Raw genomic sequence first — 16,589 nt, 5'->3', positions numbered from 1 at the left:
CTCAGTACTGTGCAGAGCACACTCTATTCCATGGGAGCTCAGTACTGTGCAGAGTACACTCTCTTCCATGGGATCTCAGTACTGTGCAGAGCACACTCTATTCCATGGGAGCTCAGTACTGTGCAGAGTACACTCTCTTCAGTGGTAGCTCGGTACTGTGCAGAGTATACTCTATTCCATGGGATCTCAGTACTGTGCAGAGTACACTCTATTCCATGGGATCTCAGTACTGTGCAGAGTACACTCTATTCCATGGGAGCTCAGTACTGTGCAGAGTACACTCTCTTCAGTGGTAGCTCAGTACTGTGCAAAGTACACTCTATTCCATGGGAGCTCAGTACTGTGCAGAGTAAACTCTATTCCATGGGATCTCAGTACTGTGCAGAGTACACTCGATTCCATGGGAGCTCAGTACTGTGCACAGTACACTCTCTTCCGTGGGATCTCGGTACTGTGCAGAGTACACTCTATTCCATGGGATCTCAGTACTGTGCAGAGTACACTCTCTTCAGTGGTAGCTCAGTACTGTGCAGAGTACACTCTCTTCCATGGGATCTCAGTACTGTGCAGAGTACACTCTATTCCATGAGAGCTCAGTACTGTGCAAAGTACACTCTCTTCCATGGGATCTCAGTACTGTGCAGAGTACACTATACTCCATGGGATCTCAGTACTGTGCACAGTACACTCTATTCCATGGGATCTCAGTACTGTGCAGATTACACTCTATTCCATGGGATCTCAGTACTGTTCAGAGTACACTCGATTCCATGGGAGCTCAGTACTGTGCACAGTACACTCTATTCCATGGGATATCAGTACTGTGCAGAGTACACTCTATTCCATGGGATCTCAGTACTGTGCAGAGTACACTCTCTTCAGTGGTAGCTCAGTACTGTGCAGAGTACTTTCTATTCCATGGGATCTCAGTACTGTGCAGAGTACACTCTATTCCATGGGCGCTCAGTACTGTGCAGAGTACACTCTCTTCCATGGGATCTCAGTACTGTGCAGAGTACACTCTCTTCCATGGGATCTCAGTACTGTGCAGAGTACACTCTATTCAATGGGAGCTCAGTACTGTGCAGAGTACACTCTCTTCCATGGGATCTCAGTACTGTGCAGAGCACACTCTATTCCATGGGAGCTCAGTACTGTGCAGAGTACACTCTCTTCCATGGGATCTCAGTACTGTGCAGAGCACACTCTATTCCATGGGAGCTCAGTACTGTGCAGAGTACACTCTCTTCAGTGGTAGCTCGGTACTGTGCAGAGTATACTCTATTCCATGGGATCTCAGTACTGTGCAGAGTACACTCTATTCCATGGGATCTCAGTACTGTGCTGAGTACACTCTATTCCATGGGAGCTCAGTACTGTGCACAGTACACTCTAGTCCATGGGATCTCACTGTGTACAGTACGCTCTATTCCATGGGAGCTCAGTACTGTGCAGAGTACACTCTCTTCAGTGGTAGCTCAGTACTGTGCAAAGTACACTCTTTTCCATGGGAGCTCAGTACTGTGCAGAGTAAACTCTATTCCATGGGATCTCAGTACTGTGCAGAGTACACTCGATTCCATGGGAGCTCAGTACTGTGCACAGTACAATCTATTCCATGGGATATCAGTACTGTGCAGAGTACACTCTATTCCATGGGATCTCAGTACTGTGCAGAGTACACTGTCTTCAGTGGTAGCTCAGTACTGTGCAGAGTACACTCTATTCCATGGGATCTCAGTACTGTGCAGAGTACACTCTATTCCATGGGAGCTCACTACTGTGCAGAGTAAACTCTATTCCAGGGGATCTCAGTACTGTGCAGAGTACACTCTATTCCATGGGATCTCAGTACTGTGCAGAGTACACTCTATTCCATAGGCGCTCAGTACTGTGCAGAGTACACTCTCTTCCATGGGATCTCAGTACTGTGCAGAGTACACTCTATTCAATGGGAGCTCAGTACTGTGCAGAGTACACTCTCTTCCATGGGATCTCAGTACTGTGCAGAGTACACTCTATTCCATGGGAGCTCAGTACTGTGCACAGTACACTCTAGTCCATGGGATCTCAGTACTATGCAGAGTACACTCTCTTCAGTGGTAGCTCAGTACTGTGCAAAGTACACTCTCTTCCATGGGATCTCAGTACTGTGCAGAGTACACTCTATTCCATGGGAGCTCAGTACTGTGCAGAGTACACTCTCTTCCATGGGATCTCAGTACTCTGCAGAGTACACTCTATTCCATGGGAGCTCAGTACTCTGCAGAGTACACTCTATTCCATGGGAGCTCAGTACTTTGCAGAGTACACTCTCTTCCATGGAATCTCAGTACTGTGTAGAGTACACTCTATTCCATGAGATCTCAGTACTGTGCAGAATACACTCTCTTCAGTGGTAGCTCAGTACTGTGCAGAGTACACTCTATTCCATGGGATCTCAGTACTGTGCAGAGTACACTCTATTCCATGGGAGCTCAGTACTGTGCAGAGTACACTCTCTTCCATGGGATCTCAGTACTGTGCAGAGTACACTCTATTCCATGGGAGCTCTGTACTGTGCAGAGTACACTCTCTTCCATGGGATCTCAGTACTGTGCAGAGTACACTCTATTCCATGGGATCTCAGTACTGTGCAGAGTACACTCTATTCCATGGGATCTCAGTACTGTGCAGAGTACACTCTCTTCCATGGGATCTCAGTACTGTGCAGAGTACACTCTCTTCCATGGTAGCTCGGTACTGTGCAGAGTACACTCTCTTCCATGGGATCTCGGTACTGTGCAGAGTAAACTCTATTCCATGGGATCTCAGTACTGTGCAGAGTACACTCTCTTCAGTGGTAGCTCAGTACTGTGCAGAGTACACTATCTTCCATGGGATCCCAGTACTGTGCAGAGTACACTCTATTCCATGGGAGCTCAGTACTGTGCACAGTACACTCTCTTCCATGGGATCTCAGTACTGTGCAGAGTACACTATATTCCATGGGATCTCAGTACTGTACAGAGTACACTCTATTCCATGGGATCTCAGTACTGTGCAGAGTACACTCTCTTCCATGGGATCTCAGTACTGTGCATAGTACACTCTCTTCAGTGGTAGCTCAGTACTGTGCAGAGTACACTCTATTCCATGGGATCTCAGTACTGTGCAGAGTACACTCTATGCCATGGGGTCTCAGTACTGTGCAGAGTACACTCTCTTCAGTGGTAGCTCAGTACTGTGCAAAGTACACTCTCTTCCATGGGTTCTCAGTACTGTGCAGAGTACACTCTATTCCATGGGAGCTCAGTACTGTGCAGAGTACACTCTCTTCCATGGGATCTCAGTACTGTGCAGAGTACACTCTATTCCATGGGAGCTCAGTACTGTGCAGAGTACACTCTCTTCCACAGAATCTCAGTACTGTGCAGAGTACACTCTCTTCCATGGGATCTCAGTACTGTGCAGAGTACACTCTATTCCATGGGAGCTCAGTACTGTGCAGAGTACACTTTATTCCACGGGAGCTCAGTACTCTGCAGAGTACACTCTCTTCCATGGAATCTCAGTACTGTGCAGAGTACACTCTCTTCCATGGGATCTCAGTACTGTGCAGAGTACACTCTATTCCATGGGACCTCAGTACTGTGCAGAATACACTCTCTTCAGTGGTATCTCAGTACTGTGCAGAGTACACTCTAGTCCATGGGATCTCAGTACTGTGCAGAGTACACTCTATTCCATGGGAGCTCAGTACTGTGCAGAGTACACTCTCTTCCATGGGATCTCAGTACTGTGCAGAGTACACTCTATTCCATGGGAGCTCAGTACTGTGCAGAGTACACTCTCTTCCATGGGATCTCAGTATTGTGCAGAGTACACTCTCTTCCATGGGATCTCAGTACTGTGCAGAGTACACTCTATTCCATGGGATCTCAGTACTGTGCAGAGTACACTCTATTCCATGGGATCTCAGCACTGTGCAGAGTACACTCTCTTGCCTGGGATCTCAGTACTGTGCAGAGTACACTCTCTTCCATGGGATCTCAGTACTGTGCAGAGTACACTCTCTTCCATGGTAGCTCAGTACTGTGCAGAGTACACTCTCTTCCATGGGATCTTGGTACTGTGCAGAGTACACTCGATTCCATGGGAGCTCAGTACTGTGCACAGTACACTCTATTCCATGGGATATCAGTACTGTGCAGAGTACACTCTATTCCATGGGATCTCAGTACTGTGCAGAGTACACTCTCTTCAGTGGTAACTCAGTACTGTGCAGAGTACTTTCTATTCCATGGGATCTCAGTACTGTTCAGAGTACACTCTATTCCATGGGCGCTCAGTACTGTGCAGAGTACACTCTCTTCCATGGGATCTCAGTACTGTGCAGAGTACACTCTATTTAATGGGAGCTCAGTACTGTGCAGAGTACACTCTATTCCATGGGATCTCAGTACTGTGCAGAGTACACTCTATTCCATGGGAGCTCAGTACTGTGCACAGTACACTCTATTCCATGGGAGCTCAGTACTGTGCAGAGTACACTCTATTCCATGGGAGCTCAGTACTGTGCAGAGTAAACTCTCTTCAGTGGTAGCTCAGTACTGTGCAGAGTATACTCTATTCCATGGGATCTCAGTACTGTGCAGAGTACACTCTATTCCATGGGATCTCAATGCTGTGCAGAGTACACTCTATTTCATAGGATCTCAGTACTGTGCAGAGTACACTCTCTTCCATGGGAGCTCAGTACTGTGCAAAGTACACTGTCTTCCATGGGATCTCAGTACTGTGCAGAGTACACTCTATTCCATGGGATCTCAGTACTGTGCAGAGTACACTCTATTCCATGGGCGCTCAGTACTGTGCAGAGTACACTCTCTTCCATGGGATCTCAGTACTGTGCAGAGTACACTCTATTCAATGGGAGCTCAGTGCTGTGCAGAGTACACTCTCTTCCATGGGATCTCAGTACTGTGCAGAGCACACTCTATTCCATGGGAGCTCAGTACTGTGCAGAGTACACTCTCTTCCATGGGATCTCAGTACTGTGCAGAGCACACTCTATTCCATGGGAGCTCAGTACTGTGCAGAGTACACTCTCTTCAGTGGTAGCTCGGTACTGTGCAGAGTATACTCTATTCCATGGGATCTCAGTACTGTGCAGAGTACACTCTATTCCATGGGATCTCAGTACTGTGCAGAGTACACTCTATTCCATGGGAGCTCAGTACTGTGCAGAGTACACTCTCTTCAGTGGTAGCTCAGTACTGTGCAAAGTACACTCTATTCCATGGGAGCTCAGTACTGTGCAGAGTAAACTCTATTCCATGGGATCTCAGTACTGTGCAGAGTACACTCGATTCCATGGGAGCTCAGTACTGTGCACAGTACACTCTCTTCCGTGGGATCTCGGTACTGTGCAGAGTACACTCTATTCCATGGGATCTCAGTACTGTGCAGAGTACACTCTCTTCAGTGGTAGCTCAGTACTGTGCAGAGTACACTCTCTTCCATGGGATCTCAGTACTGTGCAGAGTACACTCTATTCCATGAGAGCTCAGTACTGTGCAAAGTACACTCTCTTCCATGGGATCTCAGTACTGTGCAGAGTACACTATACTCCATGGGATCTCAGTACTGTGCACAGTACACTCTATTCCATGGGATCTCAGTACTGTGCAGATTACACTCTATTCCATGGGATCTCAGTACTGTTCAGAGTACACTCGATTCCATGGGAGCTCAGTACTGTGCACAGTACACTCTATTCCATGGGATATCAGTACTGTGCAGAGTACACTCTATTCCATGGGATCTCAGTACTGTGCAGAGTACACTCTCTTCAGTGGTAGCTCAGTACTGTGCAGAGTACTTTCTATTCCATGGGATCTCAGTACTGTGCAGAGTACACTCTATTCCATGGGCGCTCAGTACTGTGCAGAGTACACTCTCTTCCATGGGATCTCAGTACTGTGCAGAGTACACTCTCTTCCATGGGATCTCAGTACTGTGCAGAGTACACTCTATTCAATGGGAGCTCAGTACTGTGCAGAGTACACTCTCTTCCATGGGATCTCAGTACTGTGCAGAGCACACTCTATTCCATGGGAGCTCAGTACTGTGCAGAGTACACTCTCTTCCATGGGATCTCAGTACTGTGCAGAGCACACTCTATTCCATGGGAGCTCAGTACTGTGCAGAGTACACTCTCTTCAGTGGTAGCTCGGTACTGTGCAGAGTATACTCTATTCCATGGGATCTCAGTACTGTGCAGAGTACACTCTATTCCATGGGATCTCAGTACTGTGCTGAGTACACTCTATTCCATGGGAGCTCAGTACTGTGCACAGTACACTCTAGTCCATGGGATCTCACTGTGTACAGTACGCTCTATTCCATGGGAGCTCAGTACTGTGCAGAGTACACTCTCTTCAGTGGTAGCTCAGTACTGTGCAAAGTACACTCTTTTCCATGGGAGCTCAGTACTGTGCAGAGTAAACTCTATTCCATGGGATCTCAGTACTGTGCAGAGTACACTCGATTCCATGGGAGCTCAGTACTGTGCACAGTACACTCTATTCCATGGGATATCAGTACTGTGCAGAGTACACTCTATTCCATGGGATCTCAGTACTGTGCAGAGTACACTGTCTTCAGTGGTAGCTCAGTACTGTGCAGAGTACACTCTATTCCATGGGATCTCAGTACTGTGCAGAGTACACTCTATTCCATGGGAGCTCACTACTGTGCAGAGTAAACTCTATTCCAGGGGATCTCAGTACTGTGCAGAGTACACTCTATTCCATGGGATCTCAGTACTGTGCAGAGTACACTCTATTCCATAGGCGCTCAGTACTGTGCAGAGTACACTCTCTTCCATGGGATCTCAGTACTGTGCAGAGTACACTCTATTCAATGGGAGCTCAGTACTGTGCAGAGTACACTCTCTTCCATGGGATCTCAGTACTGTGCAGAGTACACTCTATTCCAGGGGAGCTCAGTACTGTGCACAGTACACTCTAGTCCATGGGATCTCAGTACTATGCAGAGTACACTCTCTTCAGTGGTAGCTCAGTACTGTGCAAAGTACACTCTCTTCCATGGGATCTCAGTACTGTGCAGAGTACACTCTATTCCATGGGAGCTCAGTACTGTGCAGAGTACACTCTCTTCCATGGGATCTCAGTACTCTGCAGAGTACACTCTATTCCATGGGAGCTCAGTACTCTGCAGAGTACACTCTATTCCATGGGAGCTCAGTACTTTGCAGAGTACACTCTCTTCCATGGAATCTCAGTACTGTGTAGAGTACACTCTATTCCATGAGATCTCAGTACTGTGCAGAATACACTCTCTTCAGTGGTAGCTCAGTACTGTGCAGAGTACACTCTATTCCATGGGATCTCAGTACTGTGCAGAGTACACTCTATTCCATGGGAGCTCAGTACTGTGCAGAGTACACTCTCTTCCATGGGATCTCAGTACTGTGCAGAGTACACTCTATTCCATGGGAGCTCTGTACTGTGCAGAGTACACTCTCTTCCATGGGATCTCAGTACTGTGCAGAGTACACTCTATTCCATGGGATCTCAGTACTGTGCAGAGTACACTCTATTCCATGGGATCTCAGTACTGTGCAGAGTACACTCTCTTCCATGGGATCTCAGTACTGTGCAGAGTACACTCTCTTCCATGGTAGCTCGGTACTGTGCAGAGTACACTCTCTTCCATGGGATCTCGGTACTGTGCAGAGTAAACTCTATTCCATGGGATATCAGTACTGTGCAGAGTACACTCTCTTCAGTGGTAGCTCAGTACTGTGCAGAGTACACTATCTTCCATGGGATCCCAGTACTGTGCAGAGTACACTCTATTCCATGGGAGCTCAGTACTGTGCACAGTACACTCTCTTCCATGGGATCTCAGTACTGTGCAGAGTACACTATATTCCATGGGATCTCAGTACTGTACAGAGTACACTCTATTCCATGGGATCTCAGTACTGTGCAGAGTACACTCTCTTCCATGGGATCTCAGTACTGTGCATAGTACACTCTCTTCAGTGGTAGCTCAGTACTGTGCAGAGTACACTCTATTCCATGGGATCTCAGTACTGTGCAGAGTACACTCTATGCCATGGGGTCTCAGTACTGTGCAGAGTACACTCTCTTCAGTGGTAGCTCAGTACTGTGCAAAGTACACTCTCTTCCATGGGTTCTCAGTACTGTGCAGAGTACACTCTATTCCATGGGAGCTCAGTACTGTGCAGAGTACACTCTCTTCCATGGGATCTCAGTACTGTGCAGAGTACACTCTATTCCATGGGAGCTCAGTACTGTGCAGAGTACACTCTCTTCCACAGAATCTCAGTACTGTGCAGAGTACACTCTCTTCCATGGGATCTCAGTACTGTGCAGAGTACACTCTATTCCATGGGAGCTCAGTACTGTGCAGAGTACACTTTATTCCACGGGAGCTCAGTACTCTGCAGAGTACACTCTCTTCCATGGAATCTCAGTACTGTGCAGAGTACACTCTCTTCCATGGGATCTCAGTACTGTGCAGAGTACACTCTATTCCATGGGACCTCAGTACTGTGCAGAATACACTCTCTTCAGTGGTATCTCAGTACTGTGCAGAGTACACTCTATTCCATGGGATCTCAGTACTGTGCAGAGTACACTCTATTCCATGGGAGCTCAGTACTGTGCAGAGTACACTCTCTTCCATGGGATCTCAGTACTGTGCAGAGTACACTCTATTCCATGGGAGCTCAGTACTGTGCAGAGTACACTCTCTTCCATGGGATCTCAGTATTGTGCAGAGTACACTCTCTTCCATGGGATCTCAGTACTGTGCAGAGTACACTCTATTCCATGGGATCTCAGTACTGTGCAGAGTACACTCTATTCCATGGGATCTCAGCACTGTGCAGAGTACACTCTCTTGCCTGGGATCTCAGTACTGTGCAGAGTACACTCTCTTCCATGGGATCTCAGTACTGTGCAGAGTACACTCTCTTCCATGGTAGCTCAGTACTGTGCAGAGTACACTCTCTTCCATGGGATCTTGGTACTGTGCAGAGTACACTCTATTCCATGGGATCTCAGTACTGTGCAGAGTACACTCTCTTCAGTGGTAGCTCAGTACTGTGCAGAGTACACTCTCTTCCATGGGATCTCAGTACTGTGCAGAGTCCACTCTATTCCATGGGAGCTCAGTACTGTGCAAAGTACACTCTCTTCCATGGGATCTCAGTATTGTGCAGAGTACACTCTCTTCCATGGGATCTCAGTACTGTGCAGAGTACACTCTATTCCATGGGAGCTCAGTACTGTGCAGAGTACACTCTCTTCCATGGGATCTCAGTATTGTGCAGAGTACACTCTCTTCCATGGGATCTCAGTACTGTGCAGAGTACACTCTATTCCATGGGATCTCAGTACTGTGCAGAGTACACTCTATTCCATGGGATCTCAGCACTGTGCAGAGTACACTCTCTTGCCTGGGATCTCAGTACTGTGCAGAGTACACTCTCTTCCATGGGATCTCAGTACTGTGCAGAGTACACTCTCTTCCATGGTAGCTCAGTACTGTGCAGAGTACACTCTCTTCCATGGGATCTTGGTACTGTGCAGAGTACACTCTATTCCATGGGATCTCAGTACTGTGCAACGTACACTCTCTTCAGTGGTAGCTCAGTACTGTGCAGAGTACACTCTCTTCCATGGGATCTCAGTACTGTGCAGAGTACACTCTATTCCATGGGAGCTCAGTACTGTGCAAAGTACACTCTCTTCCATGGGATCTCAGTACTGTGCAGAGTACACTATATTCCATGGGATCTCAGTACTGTGCAGAGTACACTCTATTCCATGGGATCTCAGTACTGTGCAGAGTACACTCTCTTCCATGGGATCTCAGTACTGTGCAGAGTAAACTCTCTTCAGTGGTAGCTCAGTACTGTGCAGAGTACACGCTATTCCATGGAAGCTCAGTACTGTGCAGAGTACACTCTATGCCATGGGGTCTCTGTACTGTGCAGAGTACACTCTCTTCAGTGGTAGCTCAGTACTGTGCAAAGTACACTCTCTTCCACGGGAGCTCAGTACTGTGCAGAGTACACTCTCTTCCATGGGATCTCAGTACTGTGCAGAGTACACTCTATTCCATGGGAGCTCAGTACTCTACAGAGTACACTCTATTCCATTGGAGCTCAGTACTGTGCAGAGTACACTCTATTCCATGGGTGCTCAGTACTGTGCAGAGTACACTCTCTTCCATGGAATCTCAGTACTGTGTAGAGTACACTCTATTCCATGGGATCTCAGTACTGTGCAGAGTACACTCTCTTCAGTGGTAGCTCAGTACTGTTCAGAGTACACTCTATTCCATGGGATCTCAGTACTGTGCATAGTACACTCTATTCCATGGGAGCTCAGTACTGTGCAGAGTACACTCTCTTCCTATTCCATGGGAGCTCAGTACTGTGCAGAGTACACTCTCTTCCATGGGATCTCAGTACTGTGCAGAGTACACTCTATTCCATGGGATCTCAGTACTGTGCAGAGTACACTCTCTTCCCTGGGATCTCAGTACTGTGCAGAGTACACTCTCTTCCATGGGATCTCAGTACTGTGCAGAGTAAACTCTCTTCCATGGTAGCTCAGTACTGTGCAGAGTACACTCTCTTCCATGGGATCTCGGTACTGTTCAGAGTACACTCTATTCCATGGGATCTCAGTACTGTGCATAGTACACTCTCTTCCATGGGATCTCAGTACTGTGCCGAGTACACTCTATTCCATGGAAGCTCAGTACTGTGCAGAGTACACTCTCTTCCATGGGATCTCAGTACTGTGCAGAGTACACTATATTCCATGGGATCTCATTACTGTGCAGAGTACACTCTATTCCATGGGAGCTCAGTACTATGCAGAGAACACTCTATTCCATTGGAGCTCAGTACTGTGCAGAGTACACTCTCTTCCATGGAATCTCAGTACTGGGTAGAGTACACTCTATTCCATGGGATCTCAGTACTGTGCAGAGTACACTCTCTTCAGTGGTAGCTCAGTACTGTGCAGAGTACACTCTCTTCCATTGGATCTCAGTACTGTGCAGAGTACACTCTCTTCCATGGTAGCTCAGTACTGTGCAGAGTACACTCTCTTCCATGGGATCTCGGTACTGTGCAGAGTACACTCTATTCCATGGGATCTCAGTACTGTGCAGAGTACACTCTCTTCAGTGGGAGCTCAGTACTGTGCAGAGTACACTATCTTCCATGGGATCTCAGTACTGTGCAGAGTACACTATTCCATGGGAGCTCAGTACTGTGCAAAGTACACTCTCTTCCATGGGATCTCAGTACTGTGCAGAGTACACTATATTCCATGGGATCTCAGTACTGTGCAGAGTACACTCTATTCCATGGGATCTCAGTACTGTGCAGAGTACACTCTCTTCCATGGGATCTCAGTACTGTGCAGTGTACACTCTCTTCAGTGGTAGCTCAGTACTGTGCAGAGTACACTCTATTCCATGGGATCTCAGTACTGTGCAGAGTACACTCTATGCCATGGGGTCTCAGTACTGTGCAGAGTACACTCTCTTCAGTGGTAGCTCAGTACTGTGCAAAGTACACTCTCTTCCATGGGATCTCAGTACTGTGCAGAGTACACTCTATTCCATGGGAGCTCAGTACTGTGCAGAGTACACTCTCTTCCATGGGATCTCAGTACTGTGCAGAGTACACTCTATTCCATGGGAGCTCAGTACTGTGCAGAGTACACTCTATTCCATGGGAGCTCAGTACTATGCAGAGAACACTCTATTCCATTGGAGCTCAGTACTGTGCAGAGTACACTCTCTTCCATGGAATCTCAGTACTGTGTAGAGTACACTCTATTCCATGGGATCTCAGTACTGTGCAGAGTACACTCTCTTCAGTGGTAGCTCAGTACTGTTCAGAGTACACTCTATTCCATGGGATCTCAGTACTGTGCAGAGTACACTTTATTCCATGGGAGCTCAGTACTGTGCAGAGTACACTCTATTCCATGGGATCTCAGTACTGTGCAGAGTACACTCTATTCCATGGGATCTCAGTACTGTGCAGAGTACACTCTCTTCCCTGGGATCTCAGTACTGTGCAGAGTACACTCTCTTCCATGGAATCTCAGTACTGTGCAGAGTACACTCTCTTCCACGGTAGCTCAGTACTGTGCAGAGTACACTCTCTTCCAAGGGAGCTCAGTACTGTGCAGAGTACACTCTCTTCCACGGAATCTCAGTACTGTGCAGAGTACACTCTCTTCCATGGGATCTCAGTACTGTGCAGAGTACACTCTATTCCATGGGAGCTCAGTACTCTGCAGAGTACACTCTATTCCATGGGACCTTAGTACTGTGCAGAGTACACTCTATTCCATGGGAGCTCAGTACTCTGCAGAGTACACTCTCTTCCATGGAATCTCAGTACTGTGCAGAGTACACTCTATTCCATGGGAGCTCAGTACTGTGCAGAGTACACTCTCTTCCATGGGATCTCAGTACTGTGCAGAGTACACTCTATTCCATGGGATCTCAGTACTGTGCAGGGTACACTCTATTCCATGGGATCTCAGTACTGTGCAGAGTACACTCTCTTCCCTGGGATCTCAGTACTGTGCAGAGTACACTCTCTTCCATGGGATCTCAGTACTGTGCAGAGTACACTCTCTTCCATGGTAGCTCAGTACTGTGCAGAGTACACTCTCTTCCATGGGATCTTGGTACTGTGCAGAGTACACTCTATTCCATGGGATCTCAGTACTGTGCAGAGTACACTCTCTTCAGTGGTAGCTCAGTACTGTGCAGAGTACACTCTCTTCCATGGGATCTCAGTACTGTGCAGAGTACACTCTATTCCATGAGAGCTCAGTACTGTGCAAAGTACACTCTCTTCCATGGGATCTCAGTACTGTGCAGAGTACACTATACTCCATGGGATCTCAGTACTGTGCACAGTACACTCTATTCCATGGGATCTCAGTACTGTGCAGATTACACTCTATTCCATGGGATCTCAGTACTGTCCAGAGTACACTCGATTCCATGGGAGCTCAGTACTGTGCACAGTACACTCTATTCCATGGGATATCAGTACTGTGCAGAGTACACTCTATTCCATGGGATCTCAGTACTGTGCAGAGTACACTCTCTTCAGTGGTAGCTCAGTACTGTGCAGAGTACTTTCTATTCCATGGGATCTCAGTACTGTGCAGAGTACACTCTATTCCATGGGCGCTCAGTACTGTGCAGAGTACACTCTCTTCCATGGGATCTCAGTACTGTGCAGAGTACACTCTATTTAATGGGAGCTCAGTACTGTGCAGAGTACACTCTATTCCATGGGATCTCAGTACTGTGCAGAGTACACTCTATTCCATGGGAGCTCAGTACTGTGCACAGTACACTCTAGTCCATGGGATCTCAGTACTGTGCAGAGTACACTCTATTCCATGGGAGCTCAGTACTGTGCAGAGTACACTCTCTTCAGTGGTAGCTCAGTACTGTGCAGAGTATACTCTATTCCATGGGATCTCAGTACTGTGCAGAGTACACTCTATTCCATGGGATCTCAATGCTGTGCAGAGTACACTCTATTCCATGGGAGCTCAGTACTCTACAGAGTACACTCTATTCCATGGGAGCTCAGTACTGTGCAGAGTACACTCTATTCCATGGGTGCTCAGTACTGTGCAGAGTACACTCTCTTCCATGGAATCTCAGTACTGTGTAGAGTACACTCTATTCCATGGGATCTCAGTACTGTGCAGAGTACACTCTCTTCAGTGGTAGCTCAGTACTGTTCAGAGTACACTCTATTCCATGGGATCTCAGTACTGTGCATAGTACACTCTATTCCATGGGAGCTCAGTACTGTGCAGAGTACACTCTCTTCCTATTCCATGGGAGCTCAGTACTGTGCAGAGTACACTCTCTTCCATGGGATCTCAGTACTGTGCAGAGTACACTCTATTCCATGGGATCTCAGTACTGTGCAGAGTACACTCTATTCCATGGGATCTCAGTACTGTGCAGAGTACACTCTCTTCCCTGGGATCTCAGTACTGTGCAGAGTACACTCTCTTCCATGGGATCTCAGTACTGTGCAGAGTAAACTCTCTTCCATGGTAGCTCAGTACTGTGCAGAGTACACTCTCTTCCATGGGATCTCGGTACTGTGCAGAGTACACTCTATTCCATGGGATCTCAGTACTGTGCAGAGTACACTCTCTTCAGTGGTAGCTCAGTACTGTGCAGAGTACACTCTCTTCCATGGGATCTCAGTACTGTGCCGAGTACACTCTATTCCATGGAAGTTCAGTACTGTGCAGAGTACACTCTCTTCCATGGGATCTCAGTACTGTGCAGAGTACACTATATTCCATGGGATCTCATTACTGTGCAGAGTACACTCTATTCCATGGGAGCTCAGTACTTTGCAGAGTACACTCTATTCCATGGGAGCTCAGTACTGTGCAGAGTACACTCTATGCCATGGGGTCTCAGTACTGTGCAGAGTACACTCTCTTCAGTGGTAGCTCAGTACTGTGCAGAGTACACTCTCTTCCATTGGATCTCAGTACTGTGCAGAGTACACTCTATTCCATGGGAGCTCAGTACTGTGCAGAGTACACTCTCTTCCATGGGATCTCAGTACTGTGCAGAGTACACTCTATTCCATGGGAGCTCTGTACTGTGCAGAGTACACTCTCTTCCATGGGATCTCAGTACTGTGCAGAGTACACTCTCTTCCCTGGGATCTCAGTACTGTGCAGAGTACACTCTCTTCGATGGGATCTCAGTACTGTGCAGAGTACACTCTCTTCCATGGTAGCTCAGTACTGTGCAGAGTACACTCTCTTCCATGGGATCTCGGTACTGTGCAGAGTACACTCTATTCCATGGGATCTCAGTACTGTGCAGAGTACACTCTCTTCAGTGGGAGCTCAGTACTGTGCAGAGTACACTATCTTCCATGGGATCTCAGTACTGTGCAGAGTACACTATTCCATGGGAGCTCAGTACTGTGCAAAGTACACTCTCTTCCATGGGATCTCAGTACTGTGCAGAGTACACTATATTCCATGGGATCTCAGTACTGTGCAGAGTACACTCTATTCCATGGGATCTCAGTACTGTGCAGAGTACACTCTCTTCCATGGGATCTCAGTACTGTGCAGTGTACACTCTCTTCAGTGGTAGCTCAGTACTGTGCAGAGTACACTCTATTCCATGGGATCTCAGTACTGTGCAGAGTACACTCTATGCCATGGGGTCTCAGTACTGTGCAGAGTACACTCTCTTCAGTGCTAGCTCAGTACTGTGCAAAGTACACTCTCTTCCATGGGATCTCAGTACTGTGCAGAGTACACTCTATTCCATGGGAGCTCAGTACTGTGCAGAGTACACTCTCTTCCATGGGATCTCAGTACTGTGCAGAGTACACTCTATTCCATGGGAGCTCAGTACTGTGCAGAGTACACTCTATTCCATGGGAGCTCAGTACTATGCAGAGAACACTCTATTCCATTGGAGCTCAGTACTGTGCAGAGTACACTCTCTTCCATGGAATCTCAGTACTGGGTAGAGTACACTCTATTCCATGGGATCTCAGTACTGTGCAGAGTACACTCTCTTCAGTGGTAGCTCAGTACTGTTCAGAGTACACTCTATTCCATGGGATCTCAGTACTGTGCAGAGTACACTTTATTCCATGGGAGCTCAGTACTGTGCAGAGTACACTCTATTCCATGGGATCTCAGTACTGTGCAGAGTACACTCTCTTCCCTGGGATCTCAGTACTGTGCAGAGTCCACTCTCTTCCATGGAATCTCAGTACTGTGCAGAGTACACTCTCTTCCACGGTAGCTCAGTACTGTGCAGAGTACACTCTCTTCCAAGGGAACTCAGTACTGTGCAGAGTACACTCTCTTCCATGGGATCTCAGTACTGTGCAGAGTACACTCTATTCCATGGGAGCTCAGTACTCTGCAGAGTACACTCTATTCCATGGGAGCTCAGTACTGTGCAGAGTACACTCTATTCCATGGGAGCTCAGTACTCTGCAGAGTACACTCTCTTCCATGGAATCTCAGTACTGTGCAGAGTACACTCTATTCCATGGGAGCTCAGTACTCTGCAGAGTACACTCTCTTCCATGGAATCTCAGTACTGTGCAGAGTACACTCTATTCCATGGGAGCTCAGTACTGTGCAGAGTACACGCTCTTCCATGGGATCTCAGTACTGTGCAGAGTACACTCTATTCCATGGGATCTCAGTACTGTGCAGGGTACACTCTATTCCATGGGATCTCAGTACTGTGCAGAGTACACTCTCTTCCCTGGGATCTCAGTACTGTGCAGAGTACACTCTCTTCCATGGGATCTCGGTACTGTGCAGAGTACACTCTCTTCCATGGTAGCTCAGTACTGTGCAGAGTACACTCTCTTCCATGGGATCTTGGTACTGTGCAGAGTACACTCTATTCCATGGGATCTCAGTACTGTGCAGAGTACACTCTCTTCAGTGGTAGCTCAGTACTGT

This window comes from Ambystoma mexicanum, chromosome 4q, assembly GCF_040938575.1.
Source record: "Ambystoma mexicanum isolate Mex_15411 chromosome 4q, UKY_AmexF1_1, whole genome shotgun sequence".
Lineage (NCBI taxonomy): Eukaryota > Metazoa > Chordata > Amphibia > Caudata > Ambystomatidae > Ambystoma > Ambystoma mexicanum.
This window is presented reverse-complemented; position numbering follows the sequence as displayed.